Source organism: Mastigoproctus giganteus, chromosome 8, assembly GCF_048544385.1.
Source record: "Mastigoproctus giganteus isolate SK-2022 chromosome 8, ASM4854438v1, whole genome shotgun sequence".
NCBI lineage: Eukaryota > Metazoa > Arthropoda > Arachnida > Uropygi > Thelyphonidae > Mastigoproctus > Mastigoproctus giganteus.
Window position 1 is genome coordinate 101001973 of NC_143582.1, and position 23179 is coordinate 101025151.

Sequence of the window (23179 nt, forward strand, 5' to 3'; positions counted from 1 at the left end):
CACACATCTATCCTACATCTGTCTTTCCTCAATTTGAATTTATGCCCTCTCAGGTGATTATTCTGAGAAAGAGGAAGAATCCCATCAGCATTGAGCATGCTCAAACCATTCAAGGCTTTATACACCTCTATCAGATCACCTCGCTGGTGCCTAGTCTCCAGACACTGTAATTTGCAAAACTTAGGACTTTCTTCATAAGAGCACCCCTTTGTTCCATTCACTACTCTTGTTGCCCTTCTCTACATCCTTCTTGAAATGAGGCCTCCAGGCCTGTATACAGTACTCTAGGTGTGGTCTGACTATTGCCTTATACAAGGCAGTAATCACCTCCTTATCCCTGCTAGAAAAATTCCTATATATCATTGACAATACACCATGAGCTACTCTTGCAGCCCATCTGCACTGCTCAGAGAACTTCATATCTGCCTGCACAACCATCCCCAGGTCCTTTTCATTCTCTCTACCACTGTCAGTGTAGTACTACAGAGTTGATACGTTGCTCTGGGGTTGCTGTTTCCCATATGTAGTACTTTTCATTTGTCAATGTTAAACTTCATTTGCCACCTCTCAGCCCATCTGCTCAACCTTTCCAGATCCTGTTGCAGCAGCATAGTGTCAGTAGTGTCTTTGAGAACCCTGCCAACCTTCGTATCGTCTGCAAACTTGGACATTAAGCTTGATATACCATCATCAATATCATTTATAAATACAGAAAACAATAATGGACCCAATACTGAACCCTGAGGGACACCACTAATAACATTAGTCCACAATGAGCAGTGTCCATTGATTACCACTCTCTGTCTTCTCCCCCTCAACCACCCCTTTATCCATAGCAGCGATTTGCCTCCAATGTCACACTGCTCCAATTTGTGCAGCAGTCTTCCATGCGCAACAGTATCAAAAGCCTTTCTAAGATCCAAGTATATAATATAAAAGTTATTCCCTGCATCCAGTTCTTTTGTGACTGCATCATAATATCCAATCAAATTGGTCAGGCAAGACCTCCCCTTAACAAGACCATGCTGTGTCCGAGCTATAACTGAAGTCTTGTCTAGATGATCCTGCAGTGCTTCTTTAACCAGTGCCTCCATTAATTTTCCGGGAACGGTAGTTAAACTCACAGGTCTATAATTACTTGTGTCAGCCTTTGATCCTCCTTTGTGAATTGGGATCACATTTGCACATCTCCAGTCCATGGGTACCTCCCCTGAGTCCAAGGAAGCTCTCATAATTATGGCTAAGGGTTTGCTTACTTCCTTTGCTACCTCCTTTAATATAACTGGATATATTCCATCCACCCCAGGTGCCTTTCTTGTGTTTATCTTCAACAATTTCTCCTCCACTTTACTCTCAGAGATTACAAGATTCTCTAGCTTACTGCCAGAGTTGAATACACCTCTGGCATTCCCCTCGCTGAATAACTCCTCATGTGTGAATGTCAATGCAAAATATTCATTCAGTTTGTTAGCTACCTGAGCAGGATCATCAACAGTTGACCCATCGATATCAAGTGGACCAATCTGATTCATCCCCTTCCTTCTAGAGTTTCCATAAGTAAAGAACTCTTTGCTGTTTTTCTTTGCATCCCTTGCCAAAGATATCTCGTAATCTGCCTTTGCCTGCCTAACCTCCTTTGTAACTTGGTTACAGATCAACTTGTATCTATCATAGGCTTCTGTGTCACGTGTTAATTTGTATGTATCCCATGCATTTTTCTCCTCGGCCATATGTCTCATTAGTTCATCTGACATCCATTTAGGCCTAAACCTTGAACAATATTTCTTAGTTGGTATGTAAAGCCTAGTAGCTTCCAAGATAAGTTCTTTGAATGCTTCCCATTTTGAATTTTCTATTGGTAACATCATCAGTTGGTCCCACTGTATAGAATTTAAATACTGTCTCAGTCCATTGTAGTTACCTTTACAAAAGCAATAACCCTTCCCTTTACCTCTAATGGTAGTTACCTCTTTGAGTAAATCCCACTTCAGCACACTGTGATCACTGCCACCTAGTGGTGGTGCCTCCGTAGCCAGGTGGGAAGGAGCAGCAGTGCGTAGCACACGCTTCTTGATTAGACCGGGGTTCGAGCCCGTCGCCACCAAATACGAAGGATGCGGAAAGGTCAGGGAATGACCACTGCATATCCCGGAGCAATATGGCCTTTAGCATTAGCATTAGTAGAGGCATTTGATGCAAGAAAGCAAGCTTATGCAGCATCAGCCAAAAAAAAAAAAAAAAAAAAAAAGTAACATAAATAAATAAAAATAACCACTTCCACTTCACCCCTCTGTCCGTTCGAAATACCTGTCCAGCTGAGCCTTAAACCTATTTAGGCTATCAACTTCCACGACAAGGGATGGAAGTCTGTTCCACCCACCAACCACCCGCTGGCTAAAGGCAAATTTCCGCACATCTATCCTACATCTGTCTTTCCTCAATTTGAATTTATGCCCTCTCTGGTGATTTTTCTGAGCTAGAGGAAGAATCCCATCAGCATTGAGCATGCTCAAACCATTCAAGGCTTTGTACACCTCTATCAGATCACCCCGCTGGTGCCTAGTTTCCAGACACTGTAATTTGCAAAATTTAAGCCTTTCTTCGTAAGAGAACCCCTTTGTCCCATTCACCAATCTAGTTGCCCTTCTCTGTACTCGTTCCAGCAGCTCTACATCCTTCCTGAAATGAGGCCTCCAGGCCTGTATACAGTACTCTAGGTGTGGCCTGACCATTGCCTTATACAAGGGAATAATCACCTCCTTATCCCCGCTAGAAAAATTCCTATATATCATTGACAATACACCATGAGCTACTCTTGCAGCTCGTCTGCACTGCTCAGAGAACTTCATATCTGCCTGCACCACCACCCCCAGGTCCCTTTCATTCTCTACCACTGTCAGTGTAGTACCACAGAGTTGATACGTTGCTCTGGGGTTGCTGTTTCCCATATGTAGTACTTTACATTTGTCAATGTTAAACTTCATTTGCCACCTCGAAGCCCATCTGCTCAACCTCTCCAAATCCTGTTGCAGCAGCATAGTGTCAGTAGTGTCCTTGACAACCCTGCCAACCTTCGTATCGTCTGCAAACTTGGACATTAAGCCTGATATACCATCATCAATATCATTTATAAATACAGAAAACAATAAAGGCCCCAATACTGAACCCTGAGGGACTCCACTAATAACATTAGTCCACGATGAGCAGTGTCCATTGATTACCACTCTCTGTCTTCTCCCCCTCAACCACCCCTTTATCCATAGCAGCAACTTGCCTCCAATGCCACACTGCTCCAATTTGTGCAGCAGTCTTCCATGTGCAACAGTATCAAAAGCCTTTCTAAGATCCAAGTATATAATATCAAAGTTATTCCCTGCATCCAGTTCTTTTGTGACTGCATCATAGTATCCAATCAAATTGGTCAGGCAAGACTTCCCCTTAACAAAACCATGCTGTGTCCTAGCTATAACTGAAGTCTTGTCTAGATGATCCTGCAGTGCTTCTTTCACCAGTGCCTCCATTAATTTTCCGGGAACAGAAGTTAAACTCACAGGTCTATAATTACTTGTGTCAGCCTTTGATCCCCCTTTGTGAATTGGGGTCACATTTGCACATCTCCAGTCAATGGGTACCTCCCCTGAGTCCAAAGAAGCTCTCATAATTATGGCTAAGGGTTTGCTTACCTCCTTTGCTGCCTCCTTTAATATAACTGGATAGATCCCATCCACCCCAGGTGCCTTTCTTGTGTTTATCTTCAACAATTTCTCCTCCACTTTGCTCTCAGTTATTACAAGATTCTCTAGCTTACTGCTAGAGTTGAATACACCTCTGGCATTCCCCTCGCTGAATAACTCCTCATGTGTGAATGTCGATGCAAAATATTCATTTAGTTTGTTAGCTACCCGAGCAGGGTCATCAACAGTTGACCCATCGATCTCAAGTGGACCAATCTGATTCATCCCCTTCCTTCTAGAGTTTACATAAGTAAAGAACTCTTTGCTGTTTTTCTTCGCATCCCTTGCCAAGGATCTCTCGTAATCTGCCTTCGCCTGCCTAACCTCCTTTGTAACTTGGTTACAGATCAACTTGTATCTATCATAGGCGTCCGTGTCACGTGTTAATTTGTATGTATCCCATGCATTTTTCTTCTCTGCCATATGCCTCATTAGTTCATCTGACAACCATTTAGGCCTAAACCTTGAACAATATTTCTTAGTTGGTATGTAAAGCCTAGTAGCTTCCACGATAAGTTCTTTGAATGCTTCCATTTTGAATTTGCTGTTGGCAATATCATCAGTTGATCCCACTGTATAGAATTTAAATACTGTCTCAGTCCATTGTAGTCGCCTTTACGAAAGCAATACCCCTTCCCTTTACCCCTAATGGTAGTTACCTCTTTGAGTAACTCCCACTTCAGCACACTGTGATCACTGCCACCAAGTGGTTCATTTATCTGCAGATTCTTAATGCATGAAGAATCATTACTGATAATCAAATCAAGAGTATTACTCCCTCTAGTTGCCTCCCGAACATGCTGATGTAGAAAACAATCATCCAATAAATCCACAAAAGCCTTGCTACTGTGTGATTGACCAGCCCCCAAATTCCAGTCAATATCTGGGAAATTAAAATCCCCCATTATAAGACTCTCTGATTTACTGGCCCACTCTATTTCTCCGAACAGTTTCTTATTATACTCATCAGAGTCATTAGGCCTATAGCACACTCCTACTCTGAATTTTGATCTCCCAATGCTTATGTCATAGTTTTTGGCGCATTATAGCCTTAGTTGCTGATGCGCCAATAAAACTCAATCAATCAATCAATCAAATCAGCTTATGTCACACCAAACTGACTCGACACTGCACTGTCCAGCGATGTCGACTGGCTTCACTTCCTTGGATTTTATGTGTTTTTTAACTAATAGCATAACCCCTCCTCCCTTCCTATCCTGTCTATCCTTTCTGTAGACATTGTACTCCCCAAATTCCAGTTCTGCATTTCTTATATCTGTGTGACACCACGTCTCTGAAATCCCCACAATATCTGCCTTTGATGTTTTGAGCAATACCTCAAATTCATCAAATTTATTTACTAAACTCCTAGCATTGGTGTACACACAAGTATACATGCACCTGTTCTTTTTCTTAGCTACCCTAACACAACCCATGTGTTTACTTGTACCCCAATGATTCCCAGCAGTCTCTGAAATATCCTGCATCTTATTTTCCAGGCTGCGGCTCATTCCAATAGAAGCAGTGCAAGAATCACTTTCACCTCTGCCAGTGGCTACTGTTAATCTATTAGTCCTTGTATCCCCCCAATCTAGCAGTTTTCCGACCCACCTAACATTGCCTCGATAGCATCAGCAAACATTCTTGCACCCTTTCTATTTAAGTGTATCCCATCCCTGTAGAAGCAGTCTCTCCTGTTAACAAGTACAGACCAGGCTGAAAAAAATTCTACCCCTTGAGCCCTGCACAATCTTTCCAGGGCCTTAGTTGCTAATGCTCCTAAAAACCAAAAAACAAACAACATAACATAACAGCCACCTAGTGGTTCATTTATCTGCAGATTCTTAATGCATGAAGAATCACTACTGATAATCAAATCAAGAGTATTACTCCCTCTAGTTGCCTCCCAAACATGCTGATGTAGAAAACAATCATCCAATAAATCCACAAAAGCCTTGCTAGTGTGTGAGTGACCAGCCCCCAAATTCCAGTCAATATCTGGGAAATTAAAATCCCCCATTATAAGACTCTCTGATTTACTGGCCCACTCTATTTCCCTGTACAGTTTCTTATTATACTCATCAGAGTCATTAGGCCTATAGCACACTCCTACTCTCAAATTTGATCTCCCAATGCTTATGTCACACCAAACTGACTCGACACTGCACTGTCCAGCGATGTCGACTGGCTTCACTTCCTTGGATTTTATGTATTTCTTAACTAATAGCATAACTCCTCCTCCCTTCCTATCCTGTCTATCCTTTCTGTAGACATTGTACTCCCCAAATTCCAGTTCTACATTACTTATATCTGTGTGACACCACGTCTCTGAAATCCCAGCAATATCTGCCTTTGATGTGTTGAGCAATACCTCAAATTCATCAAATAAATGCTTCTATTGTAGCATGCAGTAGCTTGGAAAGCAAGATGTCACAGATTTCAAGGCCTGCTTAGGATCCTTGTGGAACAAGCAAATACATGAACTGTGTTAGGTTCAAAGTTGGGGCCACTGTTGTTTTCTATATTTATTAATGATACTGATGAAGTCATATGAGGCTTAAAGTAAAAAAAAAAAAAAATGGCTGTTGACAAATGACAAACTGGACAGATATTTTGTATCTCTATTCACACATGAGGAATTTTTTAGGGATGGGAATGCTAAAAGAATATCAAATTACATGGAGCAAAAGAATTTTGTGAAAAATGAAAGGAAAGTGAAAGATAAATTGTTGGGGCAAAATAAATAAGGAATCAGTGGTGGTTGGGAGCTGCTGAATTATATTAAAAGAGGTACCAAAGAGGCCAGCCTTTAGCCATAATTATGAGAACATCCTTGGATTATGGAGAGTCAGTCCCCATGGACTGGAACTTTGCGAATTTACACAAAGGCGATCACAAAGAGTGAAATGAATAATTTCCGACCAGCATGCTTCATTTTTGTTCCAGGGTAAATTGTGGACTCGCTGGTCAAAGATGTAATGTAAGCTCATCTAGACAGGAACATTTTGACTACATTTTGATCAATGCCAGATTTCGCTCATCACTCATGGACGTTCGTGCCATGAGGGGACCTGATTGCGGATCTGATCACTACCTCATCCGGGCTAAGGTGCAGCTCAAATTACGGCATGCAAAAAGATCATCTCGGTCAGCCAAGCTGGACTGGAGGTAGCTAATGAATGCTGCCAACAAACAGGCATATCAGATCGCCCTATCCAACCGCTTCGAGATGCTGGCTGTGCCCGAGGATATAAATGAAGAAGAAAAGCAGATCTCTGATGCCATCCTGGAATGTGCCAAGCCTCTATGTCCACCTGCCCGACGTCGAACGCAACCATGGATATCAGACGAGTGCCTCGACCTCGTGGACAAACGGAAACAGGCAAAGTTGGTCGACTTTGAACGGTACCGGCAGCTAAACCGAGAAGTCCGACAAAGAATGACAGCAGAAAGAGAAGCATACTGGAACCAAGTGGCAGACGATCTTGAAGTGGCGGCATCCAAAAACGAGTACCGCACTCTCTACCGCACCCTCAGATGTCTGAGTGGAAAGACCAAATTGACTAGTGACAACATCAAGAATGCTGATGGGACCTTCGTGCGATCACCATCCGAACGCCTGCAACGGTGGAGTGAATTCTTCAAAGCTTTGTATAATCACGACCCACCTCAGGGACCGCCAGCAACAGCACTTTCGATCGACCCCCCTGAGGTCTCCATGGTCGATGTTGAGCCTACAGTAGAAGAAGTGAAAGCAGCCATACAATCCCTGAAGAATGGCAGGGCACCAGGAGTGGACCAAGTCACCACAGAAGCGATCAAAGCCGGGGGAGATGTACTGCTTCGCCGACTACACTCACTCCTCAAAACCATCTGGTGCACTGAACAAATTCCGTTAACATGGAGGAAAGCCATTATCGTACCGATCCACAAGAAAGGTGATAACCGGGACTGCAAGAACTACCGTGGCATCAGCCTCCTTTCCATCATCGGAAAGGTCTTTATGAAGATCATCCAGTCAAGACTGCAAAAACATCGCGAGCAAACCAGTCGAGAAGAACAGGCAGGATTTAGACCCGGGCGAGGATGCTGTGATCAAATCTTTGCCATTCGTCAGCTGATGGAGGAGAGGATCTGGTGTGGACAGCGAACCGTCATTGTTTTCATTGACTTTAAGTCTGCTTTCGACTGTGTCCACCGGCCTGCCTTATGGAAACTACTAGAGGTTGAACATGTACCTCGAAAAGTCATCACACTCCTCCAAACTGCATACAACGGTTTAACCAGCCAGGTGCGCATCCAGAATGATTTATCTGAGGAATTTACCATCCAAACTGGAGTCCGCCAAGGGGATGTAGCCTCCCCGTTGCTTTTCAACATCGTGGTCGACGCCATTATGAGGCAAGCATTCAGAAACAGACAAGGCATACAATATGACAAGGATCACTATGTGACTGACCTGATGTTTGCTGTTTGTTTGTTATTTGATTTTTAGGAGCATTAGCAACTAAGGCCATATTGCTCCGGGATATGCGGTGGTCATTTCGTGACCTTTCCGCATCCTTCGTATTTGGTGGTGACGGGCTCGAACCCCGGTCTAATCAAGAAGCGTGTGCTATGCACTGCTGCTCCTTCCCACCTGGCTACGGAGGCGATGTTTGCTGATGATAGTGCTATCCTTGCCGGTAACGACGCTGAAGCCACGGACATCCTCTACGACATTGCCCGGCCATACGGTTTGAAGATCAATGCTGGTAAGACAAAGGCCCTGACAACAGATGGGTCGCAAGCCACCATCTATCTTGAAGGCGTCCAGATCGAGCAAGTGCAGGACTTTAAATACCTTGGGTCGCTGGTCCAGGAGAAGAAAGTTGCATCCACCATGGAAATCCACAGCAGAATTGGACAGGCGGCCACTGCGTTCGCCTCGCTCAAATGGTGTCTGTGGAAGAGGACCAACATTTCCACAAAGACTAAAATCCGACTCTTCCGGACTTTGATCCTGCCCATTCTTCTTTACGGATCGGAAACATGGATTTGTCTCAAGTTAGATTTGAACAAACTTGAGGTATTCCAAATGCGATGCCTGCGGCAGATCTTGGGCATCTCTCTTCGCGACCGCATCACTAATGATACCATCCGCGCCAGATGCCAACAGCAACCAACCATTGCCGACCAAATCCAGAAGCGAAGGCTCAGATGGTTTGGCCACGTATGTAGAATGGGCACGAACAGAATACCATCCACACTCCTTTGGAGACAACGACCCACCCAATGGAGCATCCAACGGACCGCGCCTAGGAAAACGTGGGCCAAGCAAGTGGAAGATGACTTGAAGAGCCGACGTCTCGACCTTAACCAGGCCAGGACTGAAGCCATGGATCGTAAGGTATGGAAGAACATCACAGAGCAAGTCCGAAACCCTGCGGCACCTACAGCAGCATACTGGTTGCGTGGCCAACCGCCTCCCCCAGCTGCCAGATAAGGACCAAAGAAGAAGAAGAAGACAGGAACATAGTTATATAAGCAGTCACAGCATGGATTTGTTGAGTGGCAATCTTGTGTACCAATCTGACTGGATACTATGATGCATAACAAAGGAACTGGATGCAAAATATAATTTTGACAATATATACTTAAACTTCAGAAAAGCTTTTGATGCTATTCCAAGAATGCTTACAAATTAGAGCAGTGCAGCATTAGGGACAAGTTACAGCTATGGATACAGGGATGGTTAAGTGGAAGACAGGCATTTCTTAGCTCATTATTCTTCTTGGATTACTCTAATTAGTGGAATCTCGAAGACAAGTGCTGAGCCCATTGCTGTGTTCATTATTTATTAATGATACTGATGAGGGCATATCAAGCTTAATCTAATGCTGCACATGATACAAAGTTGGAAGGGTGGTTAATAACAGTAATCAGAGCTACTTCAACAAGACCTAGAAAAATTTGGCAGCTTGGTGGAAAGCAAGTAAACTTTAATATTAACAAATGCAAATTACTGCATATGAGTAGGAATAATTCCAGAATGACATAGCAAAACTGTGTGATACCATATCAAAGATAGGAGGTGGAAATGATTAGGCTGTATTGAACACTGCAAGAAGATCTGGAAGCATCATTTTAGGAAGGATGTGTATCTGCTGGAATGGATGCAGAGAAGAGCAAGACGATTAGTCAGGGGGAACAAAAAGGTGCAGAGAAACCAACCAAGAAAGGCTTTCCTTTCTTGGTTGGTTTCTAGGTGCCTAGTTTCGTGCAATTGCAATTACAGGAAACTAGGCACCTACAAAGTCTAACTGAAGTGTTTAAGGCTATGAATGGATTCAGTGAACTAAATGCTGATGGCATCCTTTATTATTATTAGTGGCATATGATGCAAGAAAGAGCTGATAAATCATCAAACAAAAGAGAAAAATTCCCATGTCACCGTCCATCCCTTCCAGTAATTTGTCTAGTTCTTCCTTGTTGTGTGGAAATTCGTTTTTGGCCAGCAAGTAATTGATTGTTGGAACAAACTTCCATTTCATGTTATGGAAGTCGAAATGGATAGGAGGAAATTTAACCCAGTGGTTGAAATGCCAAAAAATGTAACAAAAACAGTGATGGGTCACTGGACAGATGTCCAACGTTCTTTTTAATTTCTTGAAATGTTTCAGATTTTATAACCACTTCATGGATTATCCCGAGATATCTCGTTTTCTATTTTAAAAGTTAACATTAGCATTAGTTGAGGTATATGATGCAAGAAAGCAAGCTTATACAGCATCAGCCAAAAAAAAACCTTCCCATTTTACCCATCCAGTCACTCCAAATGTTTGTCTAGTTCAGCCCTAAATTTATTTAAGCTATCAACTTCCACAACAACAGATGGAAGTCTGTTACAGCAATCAACTACCCGCTGGTTAAAGGCAAACTTCCGCACATATATTCTACAACTGTCTTTCCTCAATTTGAATCTATGTCCCCTCAGGTTCTTAATCTGAGCAAGCGGAAGTATCCCGTCAGCACTGAGCCTGCTCAAATCATTCAAGGCCTTATACACCTTGATCAGATCAACTTGCAGGTGCCTAGTCTCCAGATGCTGCCGCTTGCCAAAATTAAGCCTTTCTTCGTAAGTGCACCCCCTTGTTCCTCTCGCCAATCTTGACCTTCTCTGTACTCATACTAGTAACTCTACATCCTTCCTAAAATAAGTCCTGCATACCTGTATACAGTACTCAAGGTGTGGCCTGACCATTGCCTTATACAAAGGGATAATCACTTCCTTGTCTCTGCTAGCAAAATTCCAATATATCATTGACAAAACTCCATGACCTGCTCTGGCAGCCTGTCTGCACTGCTCAGAGAACTTCCTATTTGACTGCACAATTACCCCCAGGTCTTTTTCATTCTCCACCTCCCTGAGTGTAGTACCACACAGTTGGTACGATTCTCTTGGGTTCCTGCTACCCGTATGGAGTATTTTGCATTTGTCAATGTTAAACTTCAGCTGCCACTTTATAAATTCAAATTGAGGAAGGACGGATGTCGGATAGATGTGCGGAAATTTGCATTTGGCCAGCGGGTGGTTGGTTGGTGGAACCGACTTCCATCATTTGTTGTTGAAGTTGATAGCCTAAACAAATTTAAGGCTCAACTGGACAGGTATTTCGAACGATGTGCGGAAATTTGCATTTGGCCAGCGGGTGGTTGGTTGGTTGGTGGAACCGACTTCCATCATTTGTTGTTGAAGTTGATAGCCTAAACAGATTTAAGGCTCAACTGGACAGGTATTTCGAACGAACGGAGGGATGAAATGGCAGTGGTGTGTTTCTTTTTTTTTTTTTTTTTTGGCTGATGCCGAATAAGCTTGCTTTCTTGCATCATATGCCTCTACTAATGCTAATGCAGTAGCATACTGTCATTAACAATCCTGTCAACCTTTGTATCATCTGCAAACTTGGACATACAGCCTGATATACCTTCATCAATATCATTGATAAATACACAAAACAACAATGGGCCCAGCACTGAACCCTGAGGGACTCTGCTAATAACATTAGTCCACGTAGAGCAGTGTCCATTTATTACCACTCTCTGCCATCTCCCACTACATCTTCCACTCTATTACTATATCTCGGGATAAAAGGAAACAATAATACTTCCAAAATTTAGGACTGAAGCGTATTTTCTCAGGCATTTATCTGGCTAATTTATTTGACAGTAAATAAATCCCGAGATTGCTCGGGGTTTTCTTACGCCTGGCAGCAGATGACTGGCTTTCATTTTACCTATATTGCAGCAATGTCAGAACGTAGTTAGTTCACAATTATTGCCTTGTGGCGGGAGGTTACTGTTTGTGGGTTCCACTTGATTTTTTCAATTTATTTATATAATGAGTAGTGAAGAAGAGATTAGTGACGATTCATATTGTGAATTGGAAACTTCTGATGATTCTGTTTCAGGTTTTGGTTCAGATGAAAATGGTGATGTCAGTGTTTTAGAGGCTAGACAGTGGTTCAAAATTGACTGCACTAAAGACCCCCCCCTGCCACCTCCAAGAGTTCCATTTGTTGCACAGCCAGGTTTGCACATTGAAAGCAATATAGATGAAATGACTCCCATAGACTTTTTTGCTTTTTTTTTTGATGAAGAACTAATCAATCTAGTGTGCTCTGAGACTAATAAATTTGCAGAACAAAGTGGCGCTTGTGATTATAGTTGGACTCCAGTGATGCATGCTGAATTGAGAGTATTTTTTGCTCTGAAAATGCTGCAAGGTATTATGAAAAAGCCTGTAGAATAAATGCACTGGTCAAAAAAGCCATTACTTAGGACACCAGTGTTTGGAACTACGATGGCTCTTAGAAATTATAAAAAGATAAAACCATACTTTCATTTTTCAGATAATGAGTCATATGATGCAAATACGCATCCAAATCCAAAACTAAACAAGATTATGATGTCTATTGCTTCTTAGAAAATAAATTTAGAAGTCTTTATGTTCCCAAAAGAGACATAACAATAGATGAAAGCTTGATGCTGTACAAAGGAAGACTTGGTTGGGTGCAGTACATGCCATTGAAGCACTCAAGGTTTGGCATAAAGTATTATATGCTGTGTGAATCCGAAAGTGGCTGTGTTTGGACTTTCATAATACATGTAGCAAAAGGTAGAGAAATGGATCCAGACTTTATTGGTCTTCCAATGTCTATGCAAGTGGGTTTGACTCTCATAAAGCCTCTGTTTGGAAAAGGATATTGCCTCACAGTTGACAATTATTATACCAGTCCCCAATTAGCTGATATTCTCATCACAAAGAAAACTGATGTTTATGGTACAGTGAGACAGTGAGACTAAACAGAAAGGAAATGCCCAAAATGCTGAAGGAAAAGCTGAAAAGGCAAGAGGTTGCTGCTTTTCAAAGAGGGAAAGTCATGGCCTTATGTTGGAAAGATAAAAAAGGTGTAGTGTTGTTATCTGTGGTCCATAATCCTTCTCAGGAAGAAATAGAAACTTTAACAGGAGTAGTGAAGAGACCCAAAGTAGTAGTTTGTGACTATAACTTTTCCATGGGAGGTAAAGAGTAGATAAAGTTGACCAGCAACTGGCGAAATATCCTCTGCCCAGGAAACGGATTAAAAAGGAAAGGTTTTACTACAGGAAGGTTTTCTTTCACCTAATGGACCTGCTGTGTGAAATTCATTTCTACTGTATAAAGCCATGATTTCAGATGGCCAAAAAGCTCTTTCACCCTTGAATTTCAGATTGGACCTAATTGATGAACTTATCAAGGAATATCACCTGAAAATTCCACCAGTTAGAAAGGGAAGACCATCCCTCAACATCCCACCCAACTACTCAACGCTATTCACCAGGCCATTATCCCATTGATATTCCACCAATTGAACTTTCCAACTAGAACTTGTCGGGGATGCTCCAAAAAGCGGAACAGAGATGACAAGAAAATTTGAAAGGAGACACGCTACATGAGTGAAACACGTTTCCTCAATGTAGTAAAAATATTCACAAACCAAAAAAAAATATATATATAACAATTCTACTGAAAACTGTAAAAAAAAAACTTTAGACAAAAACATCAGCCTCTCAGATTTTTCTCTTCTATTTTCCAATTAAAAACACCATTAAGTGCACAAAATTTCAAACATGCACATGTGCATATACATGTATTTCTTAATATGTGCATAAAAATATTATTAAAAAAAACATATATATTTGATTCTATTACTTACTTCCATTTTTGGGTTTATTTTAATTCGTTTCAAATTTGGTGTACTTCACAACTTACAAGGAAATTACGTAAGAAACTTGCTTCCTACCATCTTTATTATGCAAAAACAATATTTTTTTCATAAACAACCAGGATAAGTATAGATGTTAATTGAACCAGTGGAAGAAGAAAAACAAGTAACCCAACACTATAAACAAATACAGCATCGGCACATTTCAGTACGATGCTACTCTTCAAGTAAAAATACAAATGGCTGCAAAGACAGTGGCTGGTTACCTGACAGGTTTCAAGCTCCCTGTTCAAGCTTGTAATTTCTGTATGAAAACCATAAAAAAAATTGCATCATAAATTATTGCTCAAGATAGCAAAAATTTCACTATACTGAGCAAGAGAAAAAAATTTCAGATTTTTAATCGTTGATCTACAGTTAACACGAAAACATCATTTTCACGGTTCACTTGACCGGTTGCCCACCACTACTGCTGGGTATAGGAGGAACTAAAATTATTACAGTAAAGGGGTTGGTTACATGATGTGGGAGGGTTTGGTTTTTTTTTTTTTTTTTTTTTTTAGCTGATACTCATAACCCAACACTATAAACTTGCTTTCCTGCATCATTTTCCACTATTGATTCTAATGCTGATACATTTTATTCTAATCAGATAAAAATCGGAAAGGGAGATGTGTCATTTGTGTCGCTATTTAAATGAAAATAAATTACTGAAGCATAAAGTAAAAATATCTTCACAGACAAAGAAAACCTTCATAAAACAGAGAAGTAAGTGAGTGAAGTTATAAAACTTTATCAAGCTCATGGACCACAAAACTTGCAGCACCATGACCATGTGACATCATTCTAATTGATGAAACTTAAGTGTTGCTCAATGTCCAGTGTTGTCCCAGACAGTCTAGTATTTGAGCTCCCCTATTTGGTACACAAATTTAAAAAATACTTCACATGTAAATACAAGTATTTTCTAATTAAGTTTATTTGTAAAATAATTAAAGAAGTTTACCTCAACATAGTACGTAGAACACTTCCGCATGATACTCTCCAGAAATTAAAACAAAAAAATCGAAAAACTTACATTAGAGTAACAAATAATTAAAACTCAATTTAACCCAATAAAACTCAATTAAGTTTATTTTAATTTTATAAGTTTGTTAGTTTAATTTTATTTACATTCAGTTTTATTACTGTTGTTTTCTTAATAGTTTCAATAAATTTTGCAACTGACACTGCTGTTTAGGTAAGATGTGTTCTGGATAACTGCTTATTATTTTCCCATTACGGTCATTTAATCTTTGTTATTGTCACATAACCAGAATTATAAATAAAGTTTTAATTATTTCAAAAGAAATTTCTACAAATGAACATCATGTTTCATGCTGAATCTGTACAAAATAACTCTTTTTTTTTTTTATAAACCTTTCAGCTATTTAGATGTGAAATATATTTTCTCTAAAAATAAAAACTAAAAATTATAAAAGCTTTGCAATAAAATTTATATTAAAAGTTTTAGACTTTCTGTCTGCTTCCATCTCACTACAGTGGATGAGCTCTTTGCAGAAGTCATCCTCCTCATCTGAAAAATCAAATTCTGCTTCATCCTGTTCAGTAGGTGATACACTATTTATATAAAGAAAATCTTAATATAAGATTTTTAATTATTTTATTTCACACACGTTCTAATTTCTCTTGCTAAGGATCGTCCAATATTCAGAAATTCACAAAATGCAGAAAACCTCTGATCTCAACCCTTTTGGATAAGTGTTGAGAGTGCATGGAGTGCTTCTACTTTCCTTTCAGTGGTGAGAGGAAAAGATAAATAAAAAAAATATTCTTTCCAATATAGGCCGTTCACTCAGGCTGGCCGGCAAAAATAGGAAAGTACCATCACCACTCTCAATTAGCATGATTACAAGTGAACACGCTGAAGAGGGAAATAAAAGTGATTTCATTGGGATGTGTGAAAACTCTGATATTACTTCATTAAGAGAAAAACAAGAGTAAGCTCTTTCAAAGAACAGCAAAGTCAGCAGCTGTAATATGTTACAGAGCATATGACTCTACAGCTGCTCTGTAATCTGCTATGTCTTTTTGTCAGAGAAACTAGAGTAAATTGTTTAATATTTCATGTATTTTGGTCATTGCTACCCCACTTCTCCCAACAAACATAAAGATGAGTTTGGAAACAAGTTCTCCTAATGCAGAACATATCATCATACTTCTCTTTCTTGGTGATTCCCTTCTACTTCTCTCTCTCTCTCTATCTCTCTCTCAGGGGTCATTCAGAATTTTTTTTTTTTTTTTTTTTTTTGGCTGGTGCAGCATAAGCCTCAGGCTTCCTGCACCATATATACCTAATAATAATAATTGTCGTTAACAGCTATGATATCACACACCAATTAATTCCTCCCCACCCTCATGGTGAAAGAACCTGAACAGCTATGCCAACAGCAACTGTAAACAATATATTAGTTTCAAATGACTGAAAGACAAACTGAAAGCTAAAGAGCAAGTGCAAATTAGCATTACCATTAGTAGAGGCATATGATGCAAGAATGCAAGCTTATCTTTATAGCACAGCCAAAAAAAAAAAAAAAAAAAATCCCTCCCATTTCACCCATCCATTCCCTCTAAAAGTCTGTCTAGTTCACCCTTGAATTTATTTAAGCTGTCAACTTCCACAACAGATGGAAGTTTGTTCCAGCAATCAACCACCCATTGGCTAAAGGCAAATTTCTGCACATCTATCCTACAACTATCTTTCCTAAATTTGAATTATGCCCCCTCAGGTGCAGAATCTGAGCAAGAGGAAGAATCCCATCAGCATTGAGCTTGCTCAAACCATTCAAGGTCTTATACACCTCAATCAGACCACATTGCAGGTACCTAGTCTCCAGACGCTGCAATTTACAGAATTTAAGCCAATCTTGGTAACAGCAACCCTTTGTTCCACTCACTAATTTCACTGCCCTACTCTGTGCTCGTTCTAGTAGCTCAACATCTTTCCTAAAATGATGCAACCAGACCTGTATGCGGTATTCAAGATGGCCTGACCACTACCTTATACAAGGGGATAATCACTGCCTTATTCTTGCTAGCAATATTCCTAGATATAAATGACAAGACCCATGAGCTACTCTTGCACCTATGTGCACTGTCAGAAAATGTGATATCTGACTGCACATTTACCCCCAGGTCTTTTTCATTTTCCATCTCCCTGAATGTAGCACCACACAGTTGGTATGTTACTCTGTAATTACTGCTACTCATAAGCAGTACTTTGCATTTGTCAACGCTAAAACTTCAGTTGTCACCTCTCAGCCCATCTGCTGAACTTTTCTGTATCTTGCTGCAGTATCATACCGTCCTTACTGTCATTAACAACTCTACCAACCTTTGTATCATCTGCAAACTTGAACATTAAGCCTGATATATACCTTCATCAATATCATTGATGAACACAGAAAACAATAATGGACCCAACAAGGACCCCTGGGGAACTCCACTAATAACGTTATTCCATGAAGAGCAGTGCCCATTGATTACCACTCTCAGTCTTCTCCCACTCAATCATCATTTTATCCATTGTAGTAACTTGCCCTTAATGCCATACTGTTCCAACTTGTACAATTGTCTTCCATATGCAACAGTATCAAAAGCTTTCCTAAAATCCAAGTACTGTTTATGATATCAAAATTATTTTTTACATCCAGTTCCTTTGTCACCACATCCTAGTATTCAATCAAATTGGTCAGACAAGCCTTCCCCTTAACAAACCCATGCTGTATCTGAACTATAACTGCAGCCTGTAGTTATAACCTAGATGATCCTGTAGTGCTTCTTTAACAAGTGATTCCATTATTTTCCCCGAAACAGAAGTTAAACTAATAGGTCTGTAATTACTTGTGTCACCTTTCAATCCTACTTTGTGAATTAGGATCTGGAGATGTGCAAATGAATACATTTCATTTGCACATCCAGTCTGCGGGGACCTCCCTTGCATCCAAGGATGCCCTCATAATCATGGCTGAGGGCCTGCTTACTTCCTTTGCTGCCTCCTTTAATATAACTGGATAGATCCCATCTGCCCGAGGTGCCTTCCTTATGTATAACTTCAGCAATTTCTCCTCCACTTTGCTCTCAGTTATTACAAAATCATTTAGCTCCCTGTTAGAGTTTAATAAGCTTCTGCTCTTCACTTTCCTACAGAATTCCTTGTGTGAATGTAGGGGCAAAATACTCGTTCAGTTTTTCAGCTACCTGATCAGAATCCTCAACAATCGAACCACTGATATCAAATGGAGCAATCTGATTCATCTTCTTCCTTCTAGAGCTTACATAAGTAAAGTCTTTACTGTTTTTCTTTGCAAATGAAACTCCTACTGTGAGAGCCCTGGCATGTCAGCAGTTGATAGGCACTATTGTATGATATGAGGATAGCAGACATGAAATCTCGAAGCCTCAATTTAAGAAAGATGTGGATCTCTTGGAACAGGTCAGAGTAAAGCAACCAGATTAGTCAGGAACACAATGGGGTACTTTTACCACAAAGACTCTGGTTCTACAAATTGCAACCTCTTGGAAAGCATACATTTGCAAGGAAACCTGATTGAAGCATTTGACGCTTTAAATGGATTAAATATACTTAATTAATGATGATAGTATTCTTGCTATTTCTCAGACTGCATACATATAAGGGGACAAACTGAAAAAGGATAGCTACAGAATAGTCAGCACAAAATTTGCTTTCAGCCAGAGAGTAAGTGATTGCTGGAACAAAGTACCATCAGGTGTTGTGGAAATGAGTAGTTTGAATAAATGTAAGGAAGAATTAGACATATTATTAGAGACAATGGGCAAATGAAGTTTGTAGGGATATTTTTGGGGGTTTTTTTGGCTGATGCTGAATAAGATTGCTTCCTCATATCATATTTGCCACTACTACTACTACTAATAATAATAATAATCATATAACAAAAGCTGATCCATGCCACAAATAAAGATAAAAAAATTTATCTTTGTTTCAAAAAAATTAACAAAAAATTTATCTTTTTTGCCATCCATGATGAAAAAATTTTTATTTTATAAATAAACTATTCTAATTTTTATATTCTGCTTTGTAGTCAGCTGGGACAAGATTTGGTATTAAAATTTGTATTTATTTACTTATACTTTTTAAATAAAACAAATCTTAACATATAATTTTTAATTATTTATTTCACAATTTCTTGCTGAAATGCAGAAATTCCCAAAATATAGAAAGCATCTCCAACCCTTTTTGATAAGGTGACTGGTACTGATATCTGAATGTGTCTAAAAACAGATGAAACTACAGAAATGATAGTAATATGTAAGATCACACATATCATTAAGACAAAATTAGGAGTTTTACAATAAGAGATTGGGCTTAGGAAGATCAGGTGGAAAGCTGCAGCCAGGTTAGAAAACTGAATGGATACCATAAGCTTAATGTGGAAATAAATCCATAAATATTGGATAAATAACACCACACCAATGTGGAAATAAATCCATAAACATTGGATAAATAACACCACACCAATGTGGAAATAAATCCATAAACATTGGATAAATAACACCACACCAAGGTGGAATGACCATATCAACCAAATGCAAAATAAAAGATTAGTAAAAAAAAATAAGGGGCTGGACATCAAAAGGAAAGAGAAGCACAGGAAGATTTAAATTAAGGTTGAAAGACACATCGAGGCTGGAGAACTGAATGGATGCTATAAGCTTAATGTGGGATGGTAAAAGTTAAGTGTTTCCTCACTCTATTTATCAGGGTGCCAGTAGAATTTGCAAGGCCCAGGTGAAAGAATTAATGTTGGATTGCTCAGTCACATTTGCATGGACTGAGTAGTGGAGGGGACTTCACTTGTTTGGATTTGGGACCCTTTTCAATTGGAGGCCCAGGTGCAGCGCACCTGCTGTCCCCCCGCCCCAAGGACCAGCCCTTCCTGTTATAGCCATAAGCTGTTTTAATATGTTAGTAAAAACTTGGTGATGGGCGGTACTGCTGATTTTTGATGTCCAACGTTTTAGTTGATTTAACATATTCATAAATTTTTCTTGTAAACGTGCTCTTTTTAGATAACCCCAGAGAAAACTGGAGATGTTAAATCAAAAGAAAGGGTAATCACAATTTTTTTAAAATAAGGCAGTTATTGAAGAATTCCTGCAACATTTCAATGTTTCACTTTAAGCACAAGTTGCATCATTTAGCTGTAGATAAAAATTACAATACAGCAGGCCTCTTGTTGTTCGCTCTATGCTGATTCGCTATAATGCTATTCTTATATTATAACCCATATCTCACTCTAAATGCTGTCACAACTCACTATAACGCTCTTTTACCAGTGTACAGATTCAATTTTTGGCATGTTTAACGAAAATGTTTCATTTGATGGAGTCAATAGCTTGAAAATGGATAGCAAAACAGCATTAACGTTTCCCACGCTCAGTGAAATTTTCTTCCATGCTAATTTAATTGCAGTAAGGTGGCTTGTTAAGTAGTTCCGAGATGAACATTTTAAAAAACGTTCAAATTATATTGCTTGTAATATTTACGTTATATGCATTTATCTGAAGGCTAGTCATCACTCAGTGCAATGTTAGGTAACGGACAGTTTAGTCGAACATTGTATGCTAATTAATACAATGCAGTTACATTTTCAAAGATAAATAATGGGGGATAAGAATTAAAAAGCAACAACATCTGGACATGGCATGAAGCCTACTAAGGTAAGAAAAAGACTGAATTTGAAAATTAAACTATCCGTTTTGAAGTGAATCGATTCCTTTCAACGACAAGTAGATGTGTGCAATCATTTAGGACTGGCAGATTCAACTGTAAAAACATAAAAAAAATAAAGAATTAATTTTAGCAGCAGGAAAGACAGCTGTTCCACTGCAAACAACTAAATTAGTTATGGCTAGGCCGGCTATTATAAATGAAATGGAGAGACTTCTAAATAATTTTATTGAAGATAATATCCAACGCACAATTCCGTTTAGTTAAATATTATTAAAGAAAAAGCGATTAGCCTTTTTAATGATCTGAAGGAAGCTCACCTTACAAAAAAAAAATGTGAAACCATTTAAAGCTAGTAAGGGCTGGTTGGATAGATTTAAAATTCAGGAAGAAGCCGTAAAGTACAGATCAAGAAGGAACCGAAACTTTCAAAAAAGAACTTCTTAAAATTATTGAAGAGAGGTGTTATACTTCTCAACAAGTTTTTAACATAGATGAAACAGGACTTTTTTGGAAACAAATGCCTAAAAGAAGTTTCATATGGAAAGAAGAAAAAAACATGCCAGGCTTCAAAGCAGGGAAAGATCAGTTGACTTTATTGTTGAGTGGTAACTCTGCAGGGGATTTTAAAGTAAAACTCCTTTTAATTTACTAGGAAGAGGGGTAAAGTACAACCCAAAATCGACCAAAGATACAAAAACTCAACAGCCCAGGACCATCGAATTAATAGATTCATGATCTTAATTAGCATTTTAAATTTAATTTTGATAAGTAATGTAGTTACTTACCACATAATTATATACATATGTAACAGAGAATATATTATATGTACAGATTTTTAATATTAAATATTCTGACCGACATCTGGCGTCATTTCACTACCATTTATTTTTTGTGAGCCGCAGTGATATAGACCGCGACTAACGAATACATATGTTATGTTACGGGAATACGGTGCTCACTTAATGCTGATTCACTTAGCACTCTGTTTTTCCGGAACGAATTATCAACATTAAGCGGGGGTCACCTGTAATCAAATTTAGAGAAATTACACATATTGAGTAATCAAGTTTCATTAAACGTCTCCAGTCACTACTGTCTCAAATATATATTTTATGATACAATACGAGAGAATGAAAATGCACAACCGAACTTTATACAGATGTAACTCCACTGAACATTGCTTGCTCTCTGGACACAAACACATTGAATTTTGGGCATAAATATAATCATAAGGGTGAAACGACACCTTATTACTGAAAAACACTTTATTGATATGTGTAATCCACATCCTCTTGAAAACAATATAAAAGACGATAACATGTTTATCCCTCAAAGTCTGGCAGTCTCAGTTTGCACACATTAGTTTTGTACAAATGAAGATTTAACTTCTTGGTAGCCTGGTGAGCTGTATGCTTATATAACGCAGCTTGTGAAGTTTTCTTAGTGAATTCTTAGCTGATTAGAAGTAGTCCTATATAACAGCTTCATGTGTTCCATTACTTATTCGAAATAGTTTCCAAGTGCATCATTAATGAACCCAATTTCATAAGAACAATTAAGTGGTTAAAAAGTGGTTAACTTATTTGGTACAACAACATTGAGAACGTACACTTATGATTGCTTGCTTCATACATAAATTAAATGCATTTGCAAGTGACCAATATAAACACACAATTGGGCTGCTAAAAACAATGATACCTGTTATAAAAACAGCTGAGTGAGAAGCAATGAATACAGTTTTGCAACTGAGCACAGAAAACTGAAATTTCCCTACCAATAACAAATTACAGAAGGATCTCAATTATCAAACTTTTATTAACTTGAGGTGAAAGCAAAACAAAAAAAAAAAAAAAACAGAAAGAAAGTAAAAGGGTAGTACATTATGAATTTTAAATTACTGATGCAACAGTGTAAGCCAATGAACTCATTATCAGTGGATAGCTGATTGTTGGAACAAACTTCCATCTGTCGTGGAAATTGATAGCTTAAATAAATTCTACGCAGAACTAGACAAACATTTGGAAAGAATGGATGGATGAAACAGGAAGTTTTTTTTTCCCTTTTTTTTTTGGCTGATGCTGTATAACTTGATCTTTTGCATCATATGCCTCCACTAATGCTAATGTCCACTGTAGGGTCTCCCCCAAATCCAAGGATACACTCATTATTATGACTTACCTCTTTTTATATTAAATTTAACTGGATAGCTCCCATCAGCACAAAGCTTTAACTGGGCTGATGGAAGCTATCCTATAACTGGAGACCAAATAATTTCTGGTATTCACATTCCTAAAAACTTCTTTGCAGGTGAATGCAAATGAAAAATACTTATTTAGCTTGTCAGCAACCTGAACAGGATCATCAATAGTTATGACATTCATTACGTGGGGCACTGCAATCCATCCCTTTTATTTTAATATTAA

At 39.1% G+C, this 23179-nt stretch overlaps 1 protein-coding gene across 1 annotated transcript in view; it reads right to left on the minus strand.

The window, feature by feature from the left end:
* Positions 1 to 23179, minus strand: part of LOC150081740 (F-box only protein 7-like) — a 389948-nt gene that overhangs the window by 323687 nt on the left and 43082 nt on the right. The window lies entirely within an intron of this gene.